Below are 25,640 nucleotides of genomic sequence, written 5' to 3' on the forward strand. Positions count from 1 at the left end.
GGCCAAACCAAAAAAATAAAATAAAAAGTTTTGGGTCGGTGTACACACACACACACACACACACACACACACACACACACACACACACACACAGTTCTTATTACAGGCTTCCCTCAATTTGTGCGGTACATGAGTTCCCAAAGAACAGCACATAAATTGAATTTGCATAAAGCAAACCCACTGTATAGTGTAACAAATAGGGATAGGTTCCCATGGCAGGGAGGGAGGAAGGCTGGGTCTAGGGAAGGGGTAGGGAGAGGGGTGGCTCTCCTGGGGCTGCACAAGGCAGAGGGAACAGAGTGGCATTCAACCCAGTCCCAGCTTCAGCGGCCCCAGGAGCAGCCAACTCCAGCTGCCTGTAGCAGCTCGGCTGCACTGTGCCCTGGTGCAGACAGCTAGTGTCAGCTGCTCCCAGGGCTGCTCCAGCATGGGCTGGGGTGAGTGGGGACTGCCAGAGCCCCAGGGGGTTGGGGCATGGTGCAGCTGCTCCCAGGGCCAGGGTAAGTGCCGTGCCCTGCGCTGCCCGGGGCTCCGCTTGTCTGCACTCACTCCAACCCATGCTGGAGCAGCCCCAGGAGCAGCCTACACCAGCTGCCTGCACCAACGCATGGTGCAGCCTAGGAGCAGAGATAAGTGTGGACAAGTGGGTCCCAGGGCAGCTCAGGGCACAGCACTCACCCCAGAGTCCAGGCGCGGGGGAGCACAGTGCAGCCCAGCAGCTGCAGGTAGCTGGCACCAACTGCTCCCAGGGCCACTGCAGCCAGGGTTGGGGTGAGTGGGGACATGGCCCTTTCCCCTCCCACACAAACTTACCTGCTTGTCAAGGCATCTATGCGGATCACATAAGAGCAAATTTACTGCTCATATAACAAATTATGGGTCTAAATATGCTCATTGCATAAGAGCAAATTTGCATATAAAGAACCCACATAAATCAAGGGAAACCTGTAGTGCTAACTTGCAGCAATATCTATCTATCTATCTATCTATCTATCTATCTATCTATCTATCTATCTAGATATATATGGAAAGGCTGAGAGGGCAGAAAGACTGCTCTCATATTGACATCTGTAGCTGGCCTGTGACTGTGATCTTTCTCTGAGTTTCCTTCTAGTCACAGTGCTCTGGGGGAGGGACATAGAAACAACATATAAAGCAGTCTGACCAGTTTGAGGTGCACTTTACAGAAACCCCTACATCTATCTCCTTGAAACTTGGCAGACTTCATGCTCTCAGAAGGCTCTATCATCCCTGTTGCTTTCACCCAAATCTACAAAAAATTGACAAATTTATAGAAATGTTAGTGATTCCCCATTATAGTCTATGGCCAAATCTCCAAATTGGCACCAGATATCCAAATCTGAGTTGGCCTAATTGAATCAGGACAGTGATTTGAATCACCAAATCGAATCACTGTTCCTCCGAATCAGCTGAATCTGAATCGAATACTTGCTGCTTCGCACATGCCTACTAAATGTGCAGTAGCCAAATACTACTGCACAGTAGCATGTCACATCAAAAACAATGCTAATACACTACTGCACAGTAATATTAGGCTATTTTGCAGTAGTGTCACTGAAAGGCATGCACTGGCACTAATACAAAGTAGCACCAGTTACTGCACGTTGATTTAGTACTTGATTATTCAAGTACAGTAAAATCTTTGTTATCTGGCATGTGTGGGGAATACTGGGTACCAGTAATGTAAAACCGTCAGTAATCTAAAAATACCAGAATCAGAGCGGAGGGTGGAAGGGCTTGCACATGGCAGCAGCAGTGCAAGGACATTGCACGCAGTTTGCACGCAGCGGTGGCGTGGGCTGGTGGATGGTGGTGTTGTGGCAGCAGCACAGGGTGGTTGCACATGGCGGTGACAGTGCAGAGTGGTGGATGGCGGTGCCACTTAATACAGTATGCCGGCTAGTAGAATGCTGGAAAACAGGGATTTTACTGTACTAAATAATTTGCAGTAACTACAGTGCATTAATTAACATGTAAATGTTCCCACTGAGTTCCATTATAGTGGAGGCTATTGCAGTGCTTCCATTCTCCTGTAAACTTGATTTTTTTCACTCTTTTTTCAAGAAGAACCTGCCAAAAAGCTAGTTTAGACTGAAACTGTTAAGATGGTAAAAAAATACTGTACTGAAGATTTTTCAGGTGTGTTTCGCTTTAAGAGACTATCTAAGAAATATAGGAGAAAGGAACAATATGATCCTTTCTTCTGGAACTCAAAAATGTATTATTTTTCAAAATACTAACTCTGTCACTTAGACTAATTGTTTCTGGTATTTTGGAATCACCAAAATATTGAGCTTAAAAATTCCCATGATACAGATACTATGCGGTAGTTTTTATCTAGATTAATATGTATATTTACAACATGATTATACATTGTAATTACTTTGTAATTACATAGTCTAGTCCTATGATTACCTGCATTTAAACTAAATACATAATTAGATGCAATTATCCTGATTATGTAAAATCAATGAGAAATTTACAAAAGAAAAAACTTAGCAGAAGAATATTGGAGTATCAGAGAAATTTATAAAATTTACAATTATGGACTCCTGGGTCTGACCCTGAAATCCCAATGGGAAGCAAACCCACTAGAGTAATCTTGCTGGATACCTGGGATGCTTACACTGGCCAGGTTCTGAAGCAGAAGGCCTTCAGCTTTCATTTGTTCATGTATGTCATTTTTTTTTCCTTCTGTAAACTACTTGAATTGAGAGTGCACATTTCTCATTGACCCATCTTCCTTTCCAGTTTCCCTATCCTGAATTCCTTCATTATTAAAATATATTTGAGTGTAACAAGGGGACTTTCACAGGTAGTATGCACTTCAGGTAATCCAAGCCCAACGCCATGTTCCTGTAGTTCCAAAGTAGATGGAGGTCTACTCAACATGCTACTGTTTTTACTTAGGTACTAAATCTTTGAGACTGATGCTTCTAAGGTTGTTGCTGTCTATATATTGTCTTGGATATTGAGCACATCTCTTCACTAAGAAAAGTATTGGTGTTTTGTCTTAATGGGAGTATGTTTTCATATTTTAACAACTGCACCAGCAGTGGTTGGGTGTTGTTCCATGGCAGTCACTCAGGGACTGAGGTGGCCCAGCAAATACCCTACCCTCTATTTCCTCTTAGACCTTTTCTGCTAGACTGCTACTTTTTATGTCTACAACATGGTATCCTTATAAACATTCAGAATGCTGTTTTAAAAATTCTTCACCTCCCTTGCATGCTTCTTCCATCTTCTCTCTATTACAGCTACTTGTCTTCATCTCAAACACTTTTCATGGTCTATTGTTGCCCTACCTACCATCTCTCATTCATGACCAAGAAGTGAACCCAGATGACTTATGATGCTAGTTTTTAATGCCCATTTGTAAGCATGTTCCCTTGGAAATGTAATATGTTCTCTTACACTTTTCCTTATACTTGGGTGGAACTTCCCATGAATATCCACAACAGTAAGTTCATTGTTCTCTTAGAAAGACCTACTTAAAAGACCACTGTTGTTACAGTACCTTCTAAAAAATTCTTGATAGTGGTGAGGCAGCAGTTATGTCAAGACCACTTCCACTCATCAGGTTCACCAATATTGTCTCAGTTTCTTGTGCTCATTTGTTTGCTTGTACCCACCTCTTGTCTCTTGTTCTATATTTTGGGGGTTTGAGTCATTCTATTTTGGATATGTCTGCATAGCACATACAAGACTGAAATCCCAGTCTGTGATGATGACTTCTATGTATTCTACTACTTCTGTCTCTGCTATGATGAAGAATACATTAATTTATTTCACTATCTTGATATAGCTCAGTATTTTTTCAATTCAAAACTAAACAATCTGAGATACTGCTCGAGAATCTATCACTGAATTTGTTTACTTGCCTGATAGAGCACATAATTTGACTAATGTTTTTGCCAACTTAAATGAATGTTTGATAAATTAAAACTAGAAATGGGTCAAAACAAATGTGCAGTTGAGATTTCTTTCTCTTTAAATTCCCAGATTCAAATATTGTGAATGTGAGGTTCAAAGTCCTGATCCAAACCCTTCCAAAAAGACAGATACAATTTTTGAACTCGTATTATTATAGAAATGCAGAGAACCACATTTCAGTGCATAGGACTGAAAAAAAAGACTATTCCTTTACTTAGAGTATGCAATTCATTTTATGAAATGCATATACTGCTTGTTATGTAAACAGAGCTGTCAGTTGTATGGTAGTAGCTGCCCAAAGCTGACTAGCTACCCTCCTTTTCAAGGCATCTAATAGTGACCCTTTGACAGCTGCTGCTTCTTCATTTCCGAAGCAGTTAAAAGGAGTACAATCAGTTACAAAGTAGACAGGTAACAAAATCGTAAGAACTGCCAAACTAAATCGGACCAACTTAATGTTAGCTCAATATCTTGTTTGGCAGAAGCATGGAGCAAAGTTACAGTAGAGTTAATATGCAGTTAACCAGATAATAATTTATTTAGAATGTAGTAGAATGAAAGATGTTATGTACTTAAGCACTTCATACACTTAACCCAGGGCTGTCCAGTTCTTAAGTGATTGGAGCCCATGTGTCCCATGGGCCTCACCAACATGAGCTACATACCTGTGAGTTATACCAGGATGAGCCACATCCCCTCCACCCCCAGCCACATGCTATGTGGACTTCCCTGCCACTGCACTGTGCAGACACCCGCTTCCCTCCCACTGCTGTACCATGTGCCTGCCCCCGAGTGCACTGTGCATGCATAGACACTCCCTCACCACTGCACCAGGGCAATGTGGGGAGTGGTGGTTGAGAGGGAGCCCAGGAGCCACAATTTAACCTCCTGCAAGCTGCATGTGGCCCACAGGCTGCCAGTTGGACAGCTTTGACTTAACCAGTATGTTGATAACCAGTTTGTTACAATGTTTAACAATGGGGAACAAATTGGGGCAGACCTTGTATTATGCAGTAGATAAAGAAAGTATACACTTATCCTGTACATGCAAAAGTTGAGTGCACCACAAATCATGTCCATCCATTTTGATTGATAACAGATTTAAAAATAAAGTAAGGTCTAGCAAAAGGAACACCAGCAAATGGAATAATATTTTAGTGCACCAAAGGCAACATGTACAAGAAATGACCTGACAAATTCATTTTCATTTATTTTTAAATGTAGCCGTCCTATGTGTTTGCACTTATAAGTGAAGTGTTAAACTTTATCTTTCAGTTGTATACTGCAAATAAGAAGCAATTCCATAACTGTCTACAGTTTATCAATAAACAAAGAACAGTATTTGATGTGATAAAATAACTTAGTCTAATGAACTAGTTAATTCAGTCCAAAATATTTTAAAGCTATTCCCCTCCCCTAATCAGTTCCCAGACAGGGTTGTAACAAATCACAACATCTCAGACAAAAACCTACACAAAGAAATTGACTTCATGCTGTGCACAAAAGAGGGACATAATCCTAGGCAGTTCAATGGAATGAGTTCACTGAAAATACCCTGCCAGTATAATAACAAAAACAATAACAGACAATAATGGACAATAACATTTAGAGAGTATAACTGAAAACATCAGATGACCTTCAGTACTGCAGATGACTTCAGGAAAGACGGAACCTGTCTTTCAGATAATTAGATGGCAATGAAATAATTCATAGACTAGTGTGATATCCTTCCTACAGGTAATACTCTAAACACCAAGTTGTTGAGTATTTTACACCAAGGCTATCAACAGAAATTACACATAAACCAGTGTAAGTGATCAGAAACAAGTTCCAATCTTTACAGAAGTTCAGTGCACATAAACCACTTTCAAAATGGCCAGAACCGATTTAAGATAAACCTGGATGGATATAGCGTCAAATGTTACTGATTTAGCTTAAGTCCATTTATTGAACTTCTGTCCCAGATCCCCTCCAAATTCAAGTTAACTTACAGTCCCCCAATATCCCAGGATACTTTGCACCTTACCCGCAAACCCTCTGTCACAGAGTGGGCAGACTAGCCTTGGCCCAAGCTGTCTGCTCCAGCTGGGCAAGGAGGCATGCTCTAGTGCACCCCCCCACCCCCCCCCCGCCCCCCAGCTTCTGGCTTGGGTCACTGCAGGCATGTAGCTGCATTTCTGGAATCAAAAGTGAATGTCTGTTCACTTGCTTATTGGTTCAATCCATGCAGCTTAGACTAACTTGAGAACATTGAATTGATTCAGCCTCAGGCTTTTTGACTGTCTGTACTTAGGTCAACTGTCAAGTGAAGCCTTACACAGAGCTCATTACATGAATCTACTTTGGGGGTTGGATAAACATGGATTGCTACAACCAAGACCATAACAGACTTGTCAATTTTGTACCAAGACTGAATTACAATAAATAGTTACTTCATCCTGCAGAACTATCATGGATCCAAAAGAATCCTTAAACTGGAAACAAAAGAGTACCATATCCTGAGTGGTCAAGATGGACACTACCCAGTGGTACTCTGGATATTCTCTAAAGAGCTATCCCCATAGCACTTTAATGTAGACTGAGTTCTGTCCCTCTATTTCAAGTCCCTTTCTTGGCCAGAAATTAAGAAAACAATATTACCAGTACAGTTCTGATGAAAATGAGATGAAGACTTGCAGATCAGCCTAATAGATTTGATAGTATCAAGTTGTCTATTCCCCTCACAGCAGGTTCACAAGCAGGCCAAGCAGGAAGGTGAACAGTAAGTTCCTCTGAAAGCTGGAATAATGAAGTCTTTGGAGTGGGTAAGCAATTAGCCAGCAGCACTGTCTTGGATCCCTCTCAGAGAGAGAAGAGCAGAACTAATTAACAGCAAAATTAATTCATCTCTGACATGGTCTCAGTGAGAAAGATGTGATTTCTAAAGTGATAAGGCCCTCCATCATTCATTGACTTCAGCTGTAAATGAAAATGCCCAGGACTTCTGAATGTCAGGACCACAGCAAATATTATCAGTGAAACGGGAGCAATCTTTCTACCATACCCAGTTGAAAACAAGTGTCAAGGGTAAATGCATTTGGACAAATCCAAATGAATCCAGATGCTACAAAGGGCAAATTATAGAATGGTTGATAGCAAGCAAAATCAGCAACATAAAAAGTTTCCTTCTTGAATAAAAACCTAATAACTGCTCACTTCAGCCAATTTGAAACTTTGCCTTCTTCTTAAGACATGGCTCTCAATATCAAGCAATAATTCTAATGCCTTCCAACTTAATTTTAGTAGAAATAAGAGATTTCTAGAACCGAGGTTTATGATGCTGAAGAGTTTTACCCATTTTTTCTTTCTATACAGTAAATACTATCTTTTGCTTTTATTTTCAGAAGTATGGTTGTTGAAAAGTTTAACACACATTGTCATAATTCTTTTAAACTGATTAAATGGCATGAAACTAAAAATATCTTTACATGCATTTGATTCTTGAGGTATGTACAGAAATATCCTGACAAAGTTCTTACGAAAACTATTTAAATGGATATTTCATGTTATAATAGACTTCGAAAAAATATTCTGAATAAAATAGTTGCTTTAACTAAATCCACATATAACAACATTTCTTGACTTGTCAAGAAACTCATAGATGTCTGTTTCTTTTACTGTAGGTGTATCACTCTTTTTATTGTAATCTGACAACAGGGTATGCAATGTACCTCCTACAAATTAAATTTAGTTTCAACCTTGATCATTAATTTAATTACATAGATGGACAAAATAAGAAAACGATTAAAAATAAAAATGCGACTAATATTTTGTATATAATTTATTTTTGAGTATTCACCATGATCAAACAGCTAAAAAACCCAAGTACCTCCAAACAACAGGTTCCAAAGAAATCTGATATGTTGTCAAAAGTATACTAGTTACAAAATGTAAGTTATCTTTTTATGAATGTACGAGTCAATAGAAAAGAGACAGTGCAGTCATTTCATATGCAAAACCCCTCTAGAATTGGAAACCAATCTGAACTATAGTAACTATTATGCAAACTAAAAATGAATAACAAAGCAGGCAATTTTCTAAGGCAAATTAAAATGGAATAGCAGGAATTTCATGAATATTTGAGGGGACTTTCTACCAAATGAGAAGCATTGATGTGTTTTTCACTAGTTTTATTTTTCAAAATATATAGAATAATGTTTTAGGCTTTTACTCCAAAACTGCCTAAAAACAAAAAGTGTTCATTCATCATGAAAGTCCCCATGCTTTTTAAGCAGTTCTGCAGACAACGGAACAATTGAATTTCATTTGGATGACCAAAGTGCAGCTTGCAATGAACTTTGAGTTCCCTACTATTGCATAGGAGTGATTCTATTACCCCTTCTATGTGCATAAGTGTCCCACTTATAGGATTAGAATCACCCTCTGAGGATGCAGACCTCTTCCTATTCCTATAACCAAGACACTTACATGTCCAGAGGAAGCATTTAGGTGAAATAGAATTTTGCTCAAAATGCCTTTAGAAATCTTTCTGAATAAGCATATAACCTACCCAGTACATTTTAGTATCCTTGTTAAAAGGCATAATCCTAATCCTTTTTTTTTTCTCCTTTGTTCATGAATTTTGGTTCCTGTTTTGAACCCGGATATCCTATTGACCCCCTACAACCTCCTTTAGTAATGAGTTCCACAAGTTAATTACCACTGGGTGTGTCTACATGAGACAGTTTGCTGTGCAGCAGACTAATTTGCTGCACAGTAAAGCATCACTGTCCATATGTACATGACAATTAGGGTGCAGTAGACTAATTTACTGCATTTCCAGAAACCAGCTGTATCTGAAGGGACTATCTGGTAGCACAGTAAATTACTACACATAAATGTACATATAGACAGTGACGTTAGGATTAGTTTATTCCAGCTCAAATTGAGCTTGACTATATTCAGTAGCATTAACTGCATGTAAAGATGCACCCACTGTGTAAGAAAGTGCTTTCTCTTGTTAGTTTTAAATGTTTCTTCTACTAATTTCAGTGGGTGACCCTAGTTGTAGTATTCTGGGGCTTGGTGAATAAGTTTCCTGTTAAATAGTTCCATCCAAAGGGTGATTTATTAGTATTTAATTTAATGATTTGTTCCAAAACTTCTTCTGTTATCACTTCAATGTAATCCAAGTGGTAAGTGTATTGCAGCTATGTCCGTACCTATACATATGTGGAAATTTGATCAAAATTTTACATGACTCAGGCACTTCGGGTAGAGAACAGTCAACTCATGGAAGCACAGTAGCAAACATAAGAATTATTGAAATTCCATGGACTTTAGTAAGATACAGCTTTTTACATCATTAATCATCCTGAAACAAATTTCTAAACATTTTAAGCATTCATTTCAAAGTACTGAAGCATTACCATACCATACTTTGACAGACTATTTACTGTTTGCACCTGACAAGCATATCACAACAAGGAATAAAAAGTGCATGAATCAGGTGTTTGATAAGCAAAGGGCAATAATACTCTGCAGCCCAGGGATGGAAAAATTCAATGAAGCTTTGTTTGTTTGTTTGGTTGGTTGGTTGGTTGGTTGTTTGTTGAGAGATCCTCTTATGCAAAACTATTTTTTCCTCTTGTTTATTTAAAGAAAACTTTGTTTCATATAAATACATCCTATGGCTATCCCAAAGTTTGAACAGATGCTGTAACACCATAGTAAAAGTATAGAACTCCACTACTTGAGACAGGATTGGCTGTATTTAAACAAGTGTTTTTTAAACGTTTTTGCAAGTCCATCACTATATCTAAAAATGATCAGATCACATAATTGATTGTATATAATACACATTATGTCATATCATCATTAGAAGGTTGTTTGGAGGAACGAGGTTTTAGCTTTTATTCCTGAAAAGTTATGCAAAAAGTTTAGCTACTATGAACAAGGTCAATAATTCCTGCATTGCGAAGAAAACCAGACAACATGTCTCTCCAAGGTTTACTCCCATCTATCTTTGATATAACAGATTCTACAGCTCTACTTACTATCTCCACTCCAACTCTCACTGTGTGTGCCCATTCATTGATGACATTTAGCAGATGTTCTGATAAAAGTATGAATTTGTCCACTTATCTCACCAACTCATATGATGCTTGCAGCCAGCAAAGGTACAAACCATTTTCCTGTCAGTGGGTGCATCTACATGTGCATTAATACACTGTTGTTACTGTGCATTAAGGTTAGTACCTGTAATAAGAGGTACTAACTCTGTGCAGTAGCGCCAACACACATTCTTTTAGTGACTCTAACGTGCAGTAGAATAATTGTACTGCATGTTAGCATGGCTTTTGCCATGATACACTAATGCACAGTAGAATTAGTCTACTGTGCATTTAGCATCTCATGTAGATATGCCCAGTGATTACAATAATTATACCATTGGGCATTTTAGTCCAATGTCCCAACACAGTCCAAATGCTTTATTTGAAACACTATTCATACTTGTAGCTTCAACATATTGTATACTTATAAAATATAAATATGTATTACATTAAGGTCACTAAAGTCAAGAATGGCAAAGTTGGAGATTACCAGTAGTAAGACTGCCCATGAAAACTTAATTCAGCCTCCAAGTAATATTCATTATGATATGGTCTTTCATTATATAAATATATGCTATATTTTTCATTGGACTCCACCCTTGTTAATGGAATAACTTAATGGAATAACTTAAGGAAGGCATTACTTAAGAAATGAATCACCTCTTTAAAAGTTTCTCCTTATCCTCAGTCTATGTGTAGCCTCACACTAGTCAAACCTTTCTTTAAAGGACTTTGAAGCTTATTTTTCATAGTCCTAAATATTTTAGTAAGATGTCATGAATTCAAAGTGATGCACTTATTTACTTCACTTGGCAGTTATATCACTGTAACCTTAATTACGGTATTTCCTAACTTTCATCTCTTAACTTTGTACCTTTAATATTCTTCTAAAGAGAAAATTTGCTATCCAGCCACACAACCAGTCCTCCTCCTCACCCTCCTGTAAAATCAGTGTTTCCCCTTCTCTCATGCCATGTTCCTGTCCCTGTCCTCATTTCTGGCTAATTTCTCTTCTTGTGAAACAACCTCTTTTCCCCTTCTTCACATAAAACCCTTGATTCAAAGCAGAGTAAAACTATGACTTCTCAATTAAAGATTTGTTAGATTATAACATGGAGAAAACATGAACAAAATGATGAATTATTTAACATATATTTTCCAAATTTACCCTTGAGGCATGGAAAATTTCAAGCCAAGCAGTTAACATTTGGTGAAGTATAAACATATGAATGCATAATTTTGTAATGGAAAGTATTTGGCAGCCTTAACAACAGGTTACGCCTAGCCAGCTCCAATCAAACATGATAAAAACATTTAAACATTGGTATTATTTGTGTCAGTTGACAGCCATGAAAACAATGATTGTTCAATCCCTTCACTTCATCAAACCATCCTTTCCTAATAGAAATGGTGTAGCTGTTTAGAGAAAAACCACAAGGGCAGTAAGATTGATAAATCTGCATATATAGTAGGGATGGCTCAAATTTCTGTCAAAACAGTTTTGAATGGAAAATTATGTTTCCAACAAAACCTTTTATCTTCCCAAAAAAAGCAATTGTTTTCTCTCAAAGAATGTTGGAGTTTCATGCAAAAATGATTTCCTACAAAACTGTAAAAGTTGATTTTTTTCAGACAAAACCGAGACATTTTCATTCAAAAATGCTTTTATAGTGCCTCATTGTCATTCTTCTATATGTCTATTCAGAAGGATGCATCTCCCATTATGCATTGCAGGAACTCAGCAGAGGGAAGACCATGATTAATCATGGGAGATGTAGGCAGCACATGCACATTCATATGACTTGAGAGAACAGAATTAACTCTTCTCTATTTATTCTCCTGGTAGGGAAACTTACTTAGAGACACCGAAACAGACATTTGAATTCTAAGCATGTCAAGAGCAGGGAGCTAACAGTGCTGATGTTGCACAGTCGGGGGGGGGGGGGGCGTGCACACATCTTAGCATGCTCTGCAGGCTCCCTCTGTTTCTCTAGCAATGGAAGCAACAGGCCATGGGCAGCCCTTCTTTACTAACCCTGACTGCACAAAGTCAGTAGGTTTCCCTGCAGCACTATGTGGGATTGTGAAGGGGAATGGGGCAGGTTCTGCTTCCAACACAACAGGAATAGTAAAGTCCAGACTCAGCTACATACTGTCTCTGGGGAGGGGATAGTTCTCTCCAGGGAGCAGAAAACCTTGGGATGCTGGAAGATGGTGCTGTGGCTTCTCTCAGAAAGGTAAATTGTTCAGAAATTTGGTCTCCCAGGAGAAACTGTATTTGGAGTGATTTAATCCTAGTTGTTCCTCAGTTATTTTTGTCTTAAAGCAGCTACATTTGCTCTGGGAGAATAATCTTGAACATTGGCCCACTTGTGGTTTCTCCAGGAGAGGAGCTGCTTTTCTAGGAGAAACTGAATGTTTGTATGCAGCCATAGTGCAGCAAGGGAATCCAGCTCATGAAACAGTTCTGAGCAACCCAAACTATAAGTCCTCTCAGGCCTAGTGACATTTCCAAATTCAGTTTTAAGCATGAAATATATAGGTATTTTTTTAAAATTTGCATTGAAAAGTCAAAAGTTCCCATTAAAATATATTACTAACAAATAAAGTCCTTTGTCTTTTCATCAAAATTTCCACTAGGAGAGTGAATTTTCTTACCTGCTTGAAAAGCCCTAAGAAAGCCCAGGCTCTAGTTCCTAGGTACAGCAAAAACACTTCTTTCAAATGAAAAGATGATATAAGTGGGTGTTTCAGCACTGTGCCATGTTCTTTTACCAGCATGAATATAGGTTTATGTCAGCTGATTCCTAAAGCTTTTCTAGATTGGTGAAATTACTATCTTTAGGCTTACAGAATCTAAGGCTGTGTGTAGACAAAATGAGAGGTGTGTGTGCATGACACTTTAAAGCGGACTAAATGATTTTGCACCGCTTTAATGGTGTCGGTGTTTGCACATGATGGTGGCGTATTGCACATTAATTCCAGCTGCTGTAGCAAATTCGGCAGCGTAATGCACCTTAAATGACTTGGGGTGTAAGAAACTAAAACTCCTTCAAGGAATTTTATTTTGCTGCCCCTACAGCTCTGGAGCAAAGCACCGGGCTCCATGCATCTCCACAGTTCTGTAGAAAGCCCTGAAGGTAGCCTGGCACCACCCTGAGAAAGCAGTTATGTCCCAAAAAAGCAGCAAGCCTAATCTTCCTCCCCACACTCCTCCTGGAGCCTGCTTGCCTGCCTGAGCTGTGCAGGGGCCCGGTGCTTCCTTTTGCAGCTGTGGTGCCCCCCCGGGACTGCCTGAGCTGGGTGCCTGCAGGCAGGTGCCACCGGGGGGGAGGGGGGGGCACCACTGCCACAGAAGGAAACACCAGCCTCTCCTTCAGCCCAGGGACCACTCTGCCCATTGGCAACTCACCCTTCCCTCCCTGCTGGAGAAGCAGGTATGTCAGTGGGGTGTGTGAACGACACGGGGGTTTAATCAGCCCTAAATTGAAGCAGTATTTTTTTAAAACCCACTGCTCCAATTGAAGGCCCCCATATCATCTACACACACCCCAAGGCTCTTATTTTTTCTTTCCTGTTTCCATTGGCTCCCTTGATATCCTTGCCCTTTGTCCCCTTGCCAAATAACACAATAGTTTTGTTTTGGTTTCAGATTATTTTTATTTATTAAATTTAACTTTTAAAAAAATATAAGCAGCAGGCTCAGTATGAAAGTGGTAGCTGACAAGAGTGCTGATGGTAAATTTTTATGTGGCAATGCTAAAAATGACAAATTTAAAAACCACTGTTCACTGTCAGGGCTAGCAGAAGCAAATTAAAAACACACCACAGCATCCCAGGGGAATAATTAAAGTGTATGAAAACAAGCTGGCTGCAACAACCATGTAATTCTTGTGCTTTAGATAAATATTGGGTACAGTTTCAAACTGGAAATATTTCAGGTTGTTCTAAACAGGAAGTCAATTTTTAAAAATTGCCTAAATGTTAACCTAATAACCCTACTGTGTGAGACTTCCAAGATGTACTGTGGACACTTCTTTTTTTTCCCCCAGATCTGTATAAGCATAGTAGCATTAACTCCTGAATCACAAAACTGTAAGGAAGCCATAGACAAAGCAATGTTGCTTGCTTGCCAACTAATATGCTGGCATCAAATATGATAGCTGAAATTGAAATGCACTTTCCAGTTCAAAATTAAAAAAAATTAAAAAAAAATCAGTGGTTCATAACCTTATTCCAAAAATTTCCATTCAGGAAAGTTTCCATGACACATCTCAGACAAAGATGTTTCATTTTTGTACTGTGAAATTTGGTTTGAAAAAAGAATAATCACACTCATGGCTAAATATATTAAACTACACTTTTCTTTTATATTTGGATTTTTAGGTTCTCATAACTCCAAAGGGCTGAAATACAGAACTTCAAATTTACTGTCTTTGACAGTGCCCAGGGAGGGTGGAGAAACAAGTCAGTATCTTAGAAATAATGACCTGTATTATTATTCAGAAACATATTTGAATACTCATTTTCTGCCCTAACACATTTCAATCTAAAATGATAGAAGATCATCCTCAACAAACACTGCTGGGGAAGGGGAGAGGGAGGCAACCTTAACCCCCGCTCTATTCCCGCTATCCCCGCCATCACAGCAGTGCTCTGCACTCTGATTGGTTCTTTCACTAACCAATTAGAGTGCACTAAGAGCATTATGGACAGACAGGCAGGTGAACTAATCCCTTTATTATAAGATTACTAGGGGTGTGTGAAATGGCCCATATTTGATTCAGATTTGGATTCAGCCACAATCAGGGGACAGTGATTTGATTCACTGATTCGGATCACTGTCCCAATTCGATTCGACTGAATCGAAACCTGGAGATTCGATGCTGATTCAGAAAGTCAGTGATTCGGATGTAGGCACAGCTTTAAACATTTTTTCTACATACCTTGAGGTAGCAGGCATGGCTCATGAAGTCTGCAATGGTGCAGCAGATGAAGCATCCTACAGGAGCATGGGAGGTCCACTGCTGAGTGCGCTGGGGGCCCCCTTTGTCCCTCCTGGGCTTGGTGATTGGCTACGGGGAGACCCTGGGTGCCCCCCAGGCCCAGGAGGCACCAGTCATCAAGCCAAGGGATGGGGGAGGGTTCCCTGCATGTTCCACAGTGGACATGGAAGTGGACTGGATGTGCTTCTAGTCCACTTCTGGGTCTGCCACCGAGTGCACTGGGGACCTCCCCATGCTCCTGTGGGATGCTTCATCAGCTCCAGCATCTCAGCATTCATGAGTCGTCTGGAACCCTGAGGTATGTAGGAAAAACATTTAAAGCTGCGTCTATATCTGAATCATTGAATCTCTCTGAATCAATTTGGAGGGCTCCAATAAGATTTGGAGAGATTAAAGGGTCTCCTGATTTGATTTGGATTTGGAGATTTGGCTGCCAAATCAGACCGAATCTTTGCCAGATTGAATCAGTGACCAAAGCTTCACACAACCCTAAAGTATACATAAACAATATATACATAATGTTGACTGCTAGTCATACATAGCAAGGATTTACAATGGAAAAAAAAAATACTGGCAGCTGAAGTGACCAAAGGAAACAAATAAGACCACTTATTTTAAAATGCATTTTTAAGGAAATCTCCTGTGAAAAGAGAAAAGACCACCTCCACTGCTATATGCAGCAATGAATGTAGTGAAAATTTAGATAATAAATAGTATCTGAGTGGACATTACAAAGGCATAAAATAAACAGAAAATTATTCCTCTGTTTGCTGGTCAAACTATAATAGTTATAGTTGATTACCTTGTTCAATAAAAAAACAAATATTGAAGGAACCTGTTATGTTGGCTCGAATTCTCTCACATTGTGTGCTAAGCACATGTGATCAAACAAAGCCACAAGTCTTATCTTCTTTTGATGCATCCATTTAGCCAGAGTAATGTTCAGAATGTCATCAACACAATTTATCTTTAAATCCTGCCAAACCACATGCACTTACGGGATGTGAAACTCAGACTTCCAAATGGTATATTCACCTCTGTATTACTTATGCTCTCAGGAATCTCATAGGTACATTTAATATCTTTGTTTCTTTTCCTTAATTGTTTTGTCTTAGTCTTTTTCATACATTCAGAACAGTTAATGGTCATTCAGAAATACTGGTTCTTGGGTTAAAATATTCCTGCAAGCTGTCAAATTGTTTTAGTATAAACCTCTGTGACTGAATGTTTAGTGATGCTTTTAGCATACAGAGGACAGACTTGTCATTGTTATTCACATATCATGATAAATGGGGTGATTTATAGTGCTCTGATGTAAGCAATTGTTTACAGAAGAAGTCCTATTTTTATTTGTTTACACATTTTTCCAAAAGGTTTTAAAATTGGTTTTGGACATACCAGACATGAGTAAAACACACAATAAAACTGATTTACTGTTCTTGTACAAAAAAAATTATGGCAAAGAACATGACAAAAGGATTAAAGACTAAATGAGCTTGAATTTAATAATTTGCTGCTACGGAAGCAGAAATAATGCATGACAATAGCAACTGTAACTCAGGAACTGTTTTCTGACACGTAATAACATGTATCAGAAATAATTACTCAGTATACTATATATATTCATGATTTTCTCCTATTCTCTATTGCTAAAATTATTTATATATACATGTAGAAATACGTAGAAGTAATATTATCACTGACTGAAAAGTGAGGGTATGTCAAGGATAAACTTTGAAAAACATCCTATTAAAAAACAATTTTGTTATAATACTGATTTTCTCTAGTCATTACCAATAAGAATTTACATAAAGATGCTATATTTGTTCCTAAGAAGTTTTTTGTTCCTGAAGTTTATTCTCCACCTGAGCTCTTAATCTTGGTTACTGACATTCAAACATCAGATCCGGTTATTCTAAAAATAACTAAGATGTCATAAATGGCGGATTATGACTTTAGTTTCTAAATAAGCAAAAGAAGGTGTAATTCTTAAAAATAGATTTTAATGGAAATTGCCTTAGTATTAAAGAATAATGGAAAGGAATTAAAGAAAATATATGCTACTAAAGAGAAACTCTTTCTTAAGAGATGGCTTTTTCAGTTATTTTTCCATTAAGTTTTTGATGCTTTTCAGCTCAATGATAATTTTATTATTCTATAACAGGGACATTTTAGACAAGTCTATACGTATGTTGATGTAAATACACACATATGTATCTTAAACTCCTAGTAAACTCCAGCTTGATGATGGAGGGTAGGATGGAGGTTTAAATTCCTTCAGAAGGATATTTACACAGCTCTATATTCCCTAAACCTGTTATTTATTTTTGTTCTAAGTTGTTTGTGATGAACCCTATGCTGAAAGTACTCTAAAGGAAATATGAGCAACTGGGGAAATGAAGAATCTTGAAACAAAAATAAAAATACCTTATTCTTCTCTTCAGTGGAAGCATGCATTTCAGGTGAGAGAACAGAGATGGTTAGCCATGTTAGTCTGAAATTCAGCGAAAAGATAGCACCTAAAGTGGCTGAGAGAGACATGAGCTGTCATAGATAAGAATCTACTTGATTAGCTAGACCATTTATTTTTTCATAACATCTAATGAAGTAGGTTGTTACCTATGAAAGTTCATGCCTCTCTGATCAGAGAACCTGAAGAAAGAAAATCAATGCCTATCACAGGACCACTATATCTATTCAATTCATTTTCCTTGGAAAAAAAAATAATACTGAAGACTATATGGATATGCCACACCTTGAGTTTATCCTGTGGACTTATTGGAAATCGTTCTTGATAAGACCTGGAGACTTATGCAGTTTAACTTCATGCTTGTAAGACTATACATGGGCTGCGTTCAGCAAAAGGACATTTGCTCCCAATGATTGTGGATTAAGAGCTTGAGTGTTGCTCTCATGAGGGTGAGATATAGGACTTTTTTTTCAGGAAAATATTCGCAAAAGAGATGTACAGTTAAGTGTTAATAACTGTGTGCTTCATACTGTAAGTCACTTCTGTTTAATTTTTTTTTTTAGAAAATTATTTTGTAAGAGAAGGGATGGGCTTTGTTTCTATTCCTATTATATATTTATGTAATAAAGAACAGATGATGAAAGGATAAGCACTCAGTATACATATAAATGAGTAAGAATATGCATTTTGAAGGATAGTGGGAATATAGATAGAGAAAAGGAGAGGGCAATAAACTGAAGTAAGAAGATGTCATCTTTAATATGCAAACAAGCCATATGTAATGAATCACAGAATAATACAAAATGAAAAAAAAAAACCTGCTCAAAGAAGAACCATCCCCAACTATTTCATCCCAGCCAAGGATTTGTCTAGCTTGGTCTCAAAAACCTCCAAATGGTCCACAACCTCTTGGGGTAACCTGTTCCAGTGCTTTTCTACCCTGCTATAGATCAAGCTTTTTTCTTATACCTAACCTAAACACCCCTTGCTGTTCCTTGTTCTGTCATCTGCCACCACTGAAAACAGTCTTGTTCCACCCACTTCGGAACTACACTTCAGGTAGTTGAAGACTTCTATAAAATCAGTCGTTTCTTCTCCAGACTAAATAAGCCGAGTTCCATCAGCTTCTCCTCAGAAATCATGTTCCTCTCCCCTCTAACCATTTTGGTTGCTCTCTGCTGGACCTTCTCCAATTTGTCCAAATTCTTCCTGCAGTGAGGGGCCCAAAACTGGACACATTGCACAAGATGTGGCCTCGCCACTGCTGAATAGCAAAGAATAATCATTTCCCTTGATCTGCTGGCAACATTACTACTAATACAGCACACTATGCTGTTAGCCTTCTTGGCAAAAAGGGCACACCGTTGGCTTATATTCAGCTTATTGTCCACTGTAACCCCTAGGGCTAGGGACAGACATTCAAAAAGACTGAATCAATTCAAAATTGAATTGCAGGTTAATCTAACCTGGCTAGGCTAAATCAGTTTTGTAAGCAGACAGACATCCCTGCAGCACATGTCTGCAGTGCTCAGGCTAGAAGCTGGGGGGTGCTAGAGCAGCCCTCCCATCCCTTCCCTAAGGCTGAGCTGAGGGGGGCATGGCCAGGTCCTGGCAGGACCCTGTGATTAGGGAGGAGTCCCTCCACACCTTGATAACACAGCATTTATCAGCTCTGTTATCAGCATTTAACACCCCATCAGAAAACAAAGCCTCACTCATTACAACCTCTTCTGCAGCAACTTTTTTCCAAAGGAAGGAATGCAGGGACATTACCATCTGAGCTGTTGATTACCTCTACAAAGCCCTAACCAGACACTGTCCTGGCTGCTTTACACAGCATTAGCTTACATGAACCACATCTGCACTGGCTGGACTTCCAATTCTTCCTGTTTATTTCCTTGGCTCTGTGCATTTGTGTACAGACACTAGAAGTAACTGATTGCCCTACTTTGTCAGGAAGAATGAGAAGGCCTCCTCCTGTTGTCCCCTCCTCCTTGTATTTCCTCTAGGTCATCCATTTCCCTGCTTACCTCAGGGCTTTGTTCTCCATCCTCTGGCAAATCTAGTTTAAAGCCCTCCTCTCTTGATTAGCAAGCCTATCTTTGAAGATGCTATTGCCTTTCTTTTTAAGGTGGATCCCATCTCTTCCTAACTTCTTGTAACAATATTCCATGGTTGAAGAAGCCAAAGCCCTGCTGGTGACACCATCTGTGTAGCTATGCATGGATCTTCAGGATGTGTCTGCCCATGCCCGGGTCCTTCTGCTTGACCAGAAGGATCAATGAAAACAACACCTGAGCTCATGTGCCTTTTACCATTGAACCCAGAGCCCTGTAGTCACTTTTGATCTTCTCAGGGTTACTCCTAGCAGTATCACTTGTGCCTACATGGATGAGCAGCATGGAGTAGTATTCAGAGGGCCAGATGAGTCTCAGTAATCCTTCCATGACATCTCAGATCCAGGCTCCAGGCAAGTAGCAGGCATCCTGAGTCAACAAGCCAGGCTGGCAGATGGATGCCTCCATCCCCTTACTACCACTCATCACTTCCTCTTGGGGGCAGTGATGTCGATCCTCCCAAACATGGGGATGCCTGACCTAGCCTCCTCCACCAATGGAACATGCTTCTCTTTCTCTGTTGCTAGGGCTCCATATCTGCTCTCTAAGCAAATTACTGCAGATAGAAATGAAAACTTCTGCTTGCTGCCAGAGGTCACAAGCTTCCAGTTTCCACTGTCCTGGGAGTCTATGTCCTGTTGTTCTTTTCCTTCTAGAGCACTGGCTCTGGAAGTCCTTCCTCTGCAATCCTAGAGATCTTCTCAAGCATCAAATCAAAGTTCTTGTGCCAGAGGATGCTTCAGAGCCTTGCCACCTCCTCCTGTAGCCCTCTTGCCTGACCTCTGAGGGATACCACCAGGGGCACTGCTTATTTTTCAGGCACTCTCTCACCTGGCTGTCACTGGAAGAATCTATAAGCTGCAGTCTCCAGAGTGCCAAACCAGGACCTGGGTGGAAGACTTGATGGTGAGTGGTCCTGCCTGGACAGAAACCTCACAGGTGCAAACAGAGGAAGAGCTGCCAGTGCCAGTGCCTATGGTATTGTGACATCCTCCAACCATTTCTCTGGGACTCTTCATCTGCCGCCTCTATCTTCTTGCTCCTCTATATAAGCAGACCTTGCCTAGCAAACTCACAGTAAGCTGTAAGCTGGGCTGTTCACTGCTCCTTGGTCCTGAAAGAGTCCTTTTCCTAACTCATGCATCAGAAATACTCGATATTTGAAAGATTTTTGCTGATATTGCCAAAATTTGTTATAAAATGTCAGTAGCAATGTGCTCTAGGTTTGGCTTTTGGTTTCCATGCGTTATAAAAAGTATATTGGTTCAGCAGATAAATAGTTAACTTAATGTTAGGATTTTGTCAGTCTTAGGTTTTAGACTCAACAATGAAGCCATGAAGATGAACAATGGTATACCTAGTTATTATTTAAGAATGACTGTTGACTGAGAAAGGTGCCATTTTATCTATTCGTCTTAAATTAATTCAGTACCAGATTCTAATCCCCTTACTAGATGTTTAAGTGAGATTCTATTCCAAACTGTACCCATTCAAGAAAACATATTAATGTATCTACTTTTGTAACATATCCTTATTTTGCTCTAAAGATTGTGTCACAGAAAGCAGCAATTGGGAGAAGGATCCATAAACCTTTTGATTTAACTCTTTTTCAGGGACTCAAGTGAGGTAGAAGAGACTTGCAGATAGATGCCTAAGGCCACTTATGTACCTAACCATTGGAATAGAATCTGATTCCCAGTGTAAATTTACAACCATGAAGACTGGAATGTAAAAAAAATCCCTTAGATTTTAGAGGACTAAAACAAGCAATGTTTCCCTACTGACTTCATTGGGAGTATCAGCTCAACTTCCAAAATTGTATAGTACCTAGTAAATAAAGTTCAACTGGACTGAACTTAAAGTATTATACTTCTCTATGTTCCTCCTATTCACTGTCCACCTCACTGATTTTTTAAAACATCTCGTATATTTCTTTGTGCACTATGTTTGCCTATCATTTACCTTAAAACTCTGAGTTTAAATATGATAGTCTGTTATCAACAGGGACCCAGGTTTTCTCAGATTAAGAAAAATCCCCAATTTTTGGATTTAAAAAAATATCCCCAAATCCACATTTTTCCGTGATCAAAATGAAATATCATTAGTGTTTCATATATATATATAGTGTTTCATATATATATATATATGAAACACTATATATATATTAGTGGTGTAGTGGTGTTTCATTTTGATCATGGAAAAATGTGGATTTTGTATTACCTTTTACATCAGAAAATTAGGGATGTTCTATCAGAGAAAACCAGGATCCCTGGTTATTATTAATATATATCCAACACACATGCCCTCTAATTACTAGCTGCCCTGGATGTGAGCTGTTGAAAAGTATCATTTTCATGAGCTGGTAAACACACCCAAATGCACCCTTATTGTGGGAACTAAGTGATAAAAGTGAAGAAAAATCTCAGTGTGCCTCACCACAGTACTTCACAGGTTTGGGGCCACACTGTACAAAGTATAAAAAGAGAAATATCAGCTGTAGTCCTCAGAGATGCCAATATTTATTCTTGTATTTATTAAGGGGGAGGATATTCCAGAGACTTGCATGTTCAACAGTTCCTTCTCAGGGATAAATAATAAGCTGTTCTTCACTACAACCAGTTAGAGAAGAACAGTCTTTCCATGCCTGTACAAATGCAATATTGTTCTCTGAATTATATTTGTTATTGGCTTGTACCAAGTAGTTTTAAATATTACACATGATATTAGACAATTTTTTAGTCATTCCACTGCCTGATATATCACACTATCAGAATTATTTTCCTCAGCCTCACCCTAAATTTCCCTTAATTTCACTGTTCTTATCTCAATTACATCCCTCATACCACCTTAAATTATTCGTTTCTTCTTTTGACATTTATACCATTCAACATTTGTAGATTTATGTCCCTATTAGTTACTGCTTAGCCAAGTGATAAATATTTAGCTCTTTTAATCTTTCCTCATAAGTCAATCTCTCCAGCTCCATTTGTGCTCCTCTTGAATTGTTTCCAATTTGCCAATATCTCTTATGAAAGATATCAAATTTTAGCCATTTTTTTAATGAAATCTTCATAATTTCCCAAGCAGGAGGCAACTGTGACCACCTGAACCCTGAGATACTGCTTCTGCCTTGGTTCAAAGTAATTTGCATCATAACAGAGCCCCACAAGAGAGCTGATAGACTCTTTACTAGATAAGACCTGCCTGCCCAGAGGAGTTTTCCATCTATTGCCTCCTCTGTGAAATCCTATGAAATATGAACTTTCATTTCTACCCAGGAGAACTTTTACAATCTTTTCTCTCATGGCTGATGAAGGGTGTTTGTGCCTGAAAGCTTGCAATTAAAGAGAATTTATGGATTGTGCATAGTAGAGATAAAACACCTCCCTGAAATGAAAAAGACCTGGGATTTTGTTAACAGACTTCATGACAGAGAGGATGACAAAAAGGCATGGAAAACTGAAGTTTCTCTTTGGAAAACTGTCATCTGTATTGAGGGACAGAAGGCATAATTGAAAGATTGAACTTAACACCATGAGTAGGCTGATGAAGAGCTAGTCATAATAACCATCAGTTGGAATAGCTCTCATCATTGTTCTTCTGGTAGTTATTACAGAATTCATAATAACCATCGGTTGGAATTCTGTAGTAACTTCCAGGCTGAACCACTTAACAATGTGCCTGGTACTTAAACATCATATTGTGGCCTGCCACCTAAAAATGCATCTTTTTGTATCTGTCTTCAATCACCTTAGTGTCTGGATCAAGTCATTGTATATATAGTCCAAAAATACATTATCTTTTTTTTTGTTAGCACATCACATTGCAGACACATGGCTGTAGCAAACCCCCCTGTTTTTTCTTTTTATTTATTCATTTTAAAATGCATTCCCTCCTCTTCCCCAACCATTTCTGACTTTTTCTCTCCCTCTCTATTCCCTATAGATAAGTATAAGTGAACTCAGACTTAGGATAAGATTTAAACATTATTATTTTGGTAGCAAGTTTTTGGTTTTGAATATCCACTGTTTTATATTGTATAATTATTCGGTTTGTATTATTTTTACTGTTGTATATTGTATTATTATCATTTTCATATTGATTTTTATTGTTTCACATGGATATTGTATGGTTGAGGCCTGTGTTTGTAAGTGAACCAAAGTCATGTCAAGTTTCCATTTTATATGTCAAGCCTTCATCTCGTGTCCTCTGCCTGGGCATCCCATGTTGCAACAATGATTCATTGTACCCCTCCCACGTAAATTGGTTCCCAGATGAACAATAATGATTGGGAAGGATTGAAACACAATGGTTGCAGGCCTCTACTGAATGGCTTGTAATGACTGGGCTATCACCTCGCATTGATTCATCCAGGAACCATGGACCTCACCCAGGAACAGAGACAAGAACCCAGCATCTGAAAGTCAAAAGACCCTGCAGAACCAGCAACTTTACCATTGTACCCCACCATTACAGACACCCAAAACTGCACATCCCTGCATGGAGCACGCATGCTCAGTACACCACGGGCTGACCCTTGCCTGGGCATGCCTCCTGTCACTAGGGTCACACAAGGTCTGCCCGTATAAAAAGGGGCAGTGAAGACAGAACCAGTGGGACACCCTCTCCATCTGGACCAGTACCATGCCACACCACCTATCCACCCAGAGGCCCTGCCGGTGACCCCCCTCTGGACAACACCTGCTGGACAAGGACCCCTTTCCAGCCTGGATAGGTAGATATTACCTGCACACCTCCTCCTACAATTTGGACTCTGTCTCTCTCTCTCCTCCTGAACTTCAGTGGATTACAGCCCCTGCACCAAGCCTCTCTAACCCCTGCTGCCAGTGTGTGTGTGTGTGGGGGGTGCAAGGGAACCAATAAGACATTGTGTCACCATCTCCATTGGGTCATGTTTTACTGAATCCCAGTCCCTTCCCTATCTTAAATTCCAGCCTCATTCTCTCTCTCTCTCTCTCTCTCAGCTCCAGTCCCCACTCTCTCTGCTAGTTTCCCGATCTCCTCCCAATTCCATCTCCCCTTTTCTACCACCTCTCAGCCTCTCCTTGCTTTCCTGCTGTCCCTGCTGCCTTTCAGCCTCCCATGCCATCTACTGCCTTTTCCCTGTGACTTTCTGCTGCCTTTCTCTGTTTTCCTGCTACCCTGCCACCTTTCAGTCTCCCGTGCCACTTTTCCTGTGATTTTCTGCTGCACCTTCTGTAGTCATCCCCCCCCCCCCCCCCGCAGCTTCCCAGGTCCTCTTGGCTGTCCTGCAGTTTTCTCCAGCAGCTGGAGCCTTTCTCCAGCTCCCAGCACCTACTGCCACTCCCTGCAACTTCTCTAGCTGCCCTGGAGCCATCCTCTGGCTCCTCACACCCAGAGCCCCTCTTTAACACCCACACTTTCCCTTAGTCCCATTTTCCCTCTCCCCACCTACCTTTTCAGCTCCCTTGTAGTTCTGGCTCCAGTCCCAGCCTCTGTGCGAGCATGGCTCCCCTGTTCTGTAGGCATTGGGCATTGTCTTTTAATCAATTAAGATCAATTAACCTAAAGTTACCCCCAGCCTCAGTTCTTCAGCCCAGGCCCCTCTAGTCTACCGGTTCTAATCCCGGTCCCGGTGACTTTCACTCCCAGCAACTTTCACTCTCTAGACTTCTACTTTCTTACCTTAACCTTTCCCCAGGTATCCCAAGTACACCAAGCACATACATACATACATATCACAACACCCAACTTAGGAACTCACCTGTGTGTATGTGTAGGTGGGTTGTATGTGTGTGAACTGGTGAGTGTGTGTGTGGGGGGGGGCATTGTGTACATGATATACGATTAGTGTCTAACTTCTGGGGTGTATAGTGTATGTGCTTGAATTGGTGATAGGTATGCATGTGCCTAGGCTGGTTTGGATGTGTATGTGCCTCAGCTGACAGTGTGCGTGTGTATGCACCTAACTGATTTGTGTGTTTGTATATGTGCAATTGTGTCACACCTTCCTGTCTAA

At 39.7% G+C, this 25,640-nt stretch overlaps 1 protein-coding gene across 1 annotated transcript in view; it reads right to left on the bottom strand.

Moving 5' to 3' along the window:
* Positions 1–25,640, bottom strand: part of GPC6 (glypican 6) — a 1,341,038-nt gene that overhangs the window by 971,769 nt on the left and 343,629 nt on the right. The gene's annotated exons all lie outside the window — the stretch shown is intronic.

The sequence above is a fragment of the Alligator mississippiensis genome, chromosome 1 (assembly GCF_030867095.1).
Source record: "Alligator mississippiensis isolate rAllMis1 chromosome 1, rAllMis1, whole genome shotgun sequence".
NCBI lineage: Eukaryota > Metazoa > Chordata > Crocodylia > Alligatoridae > Alligator > Alligator mississippiensis.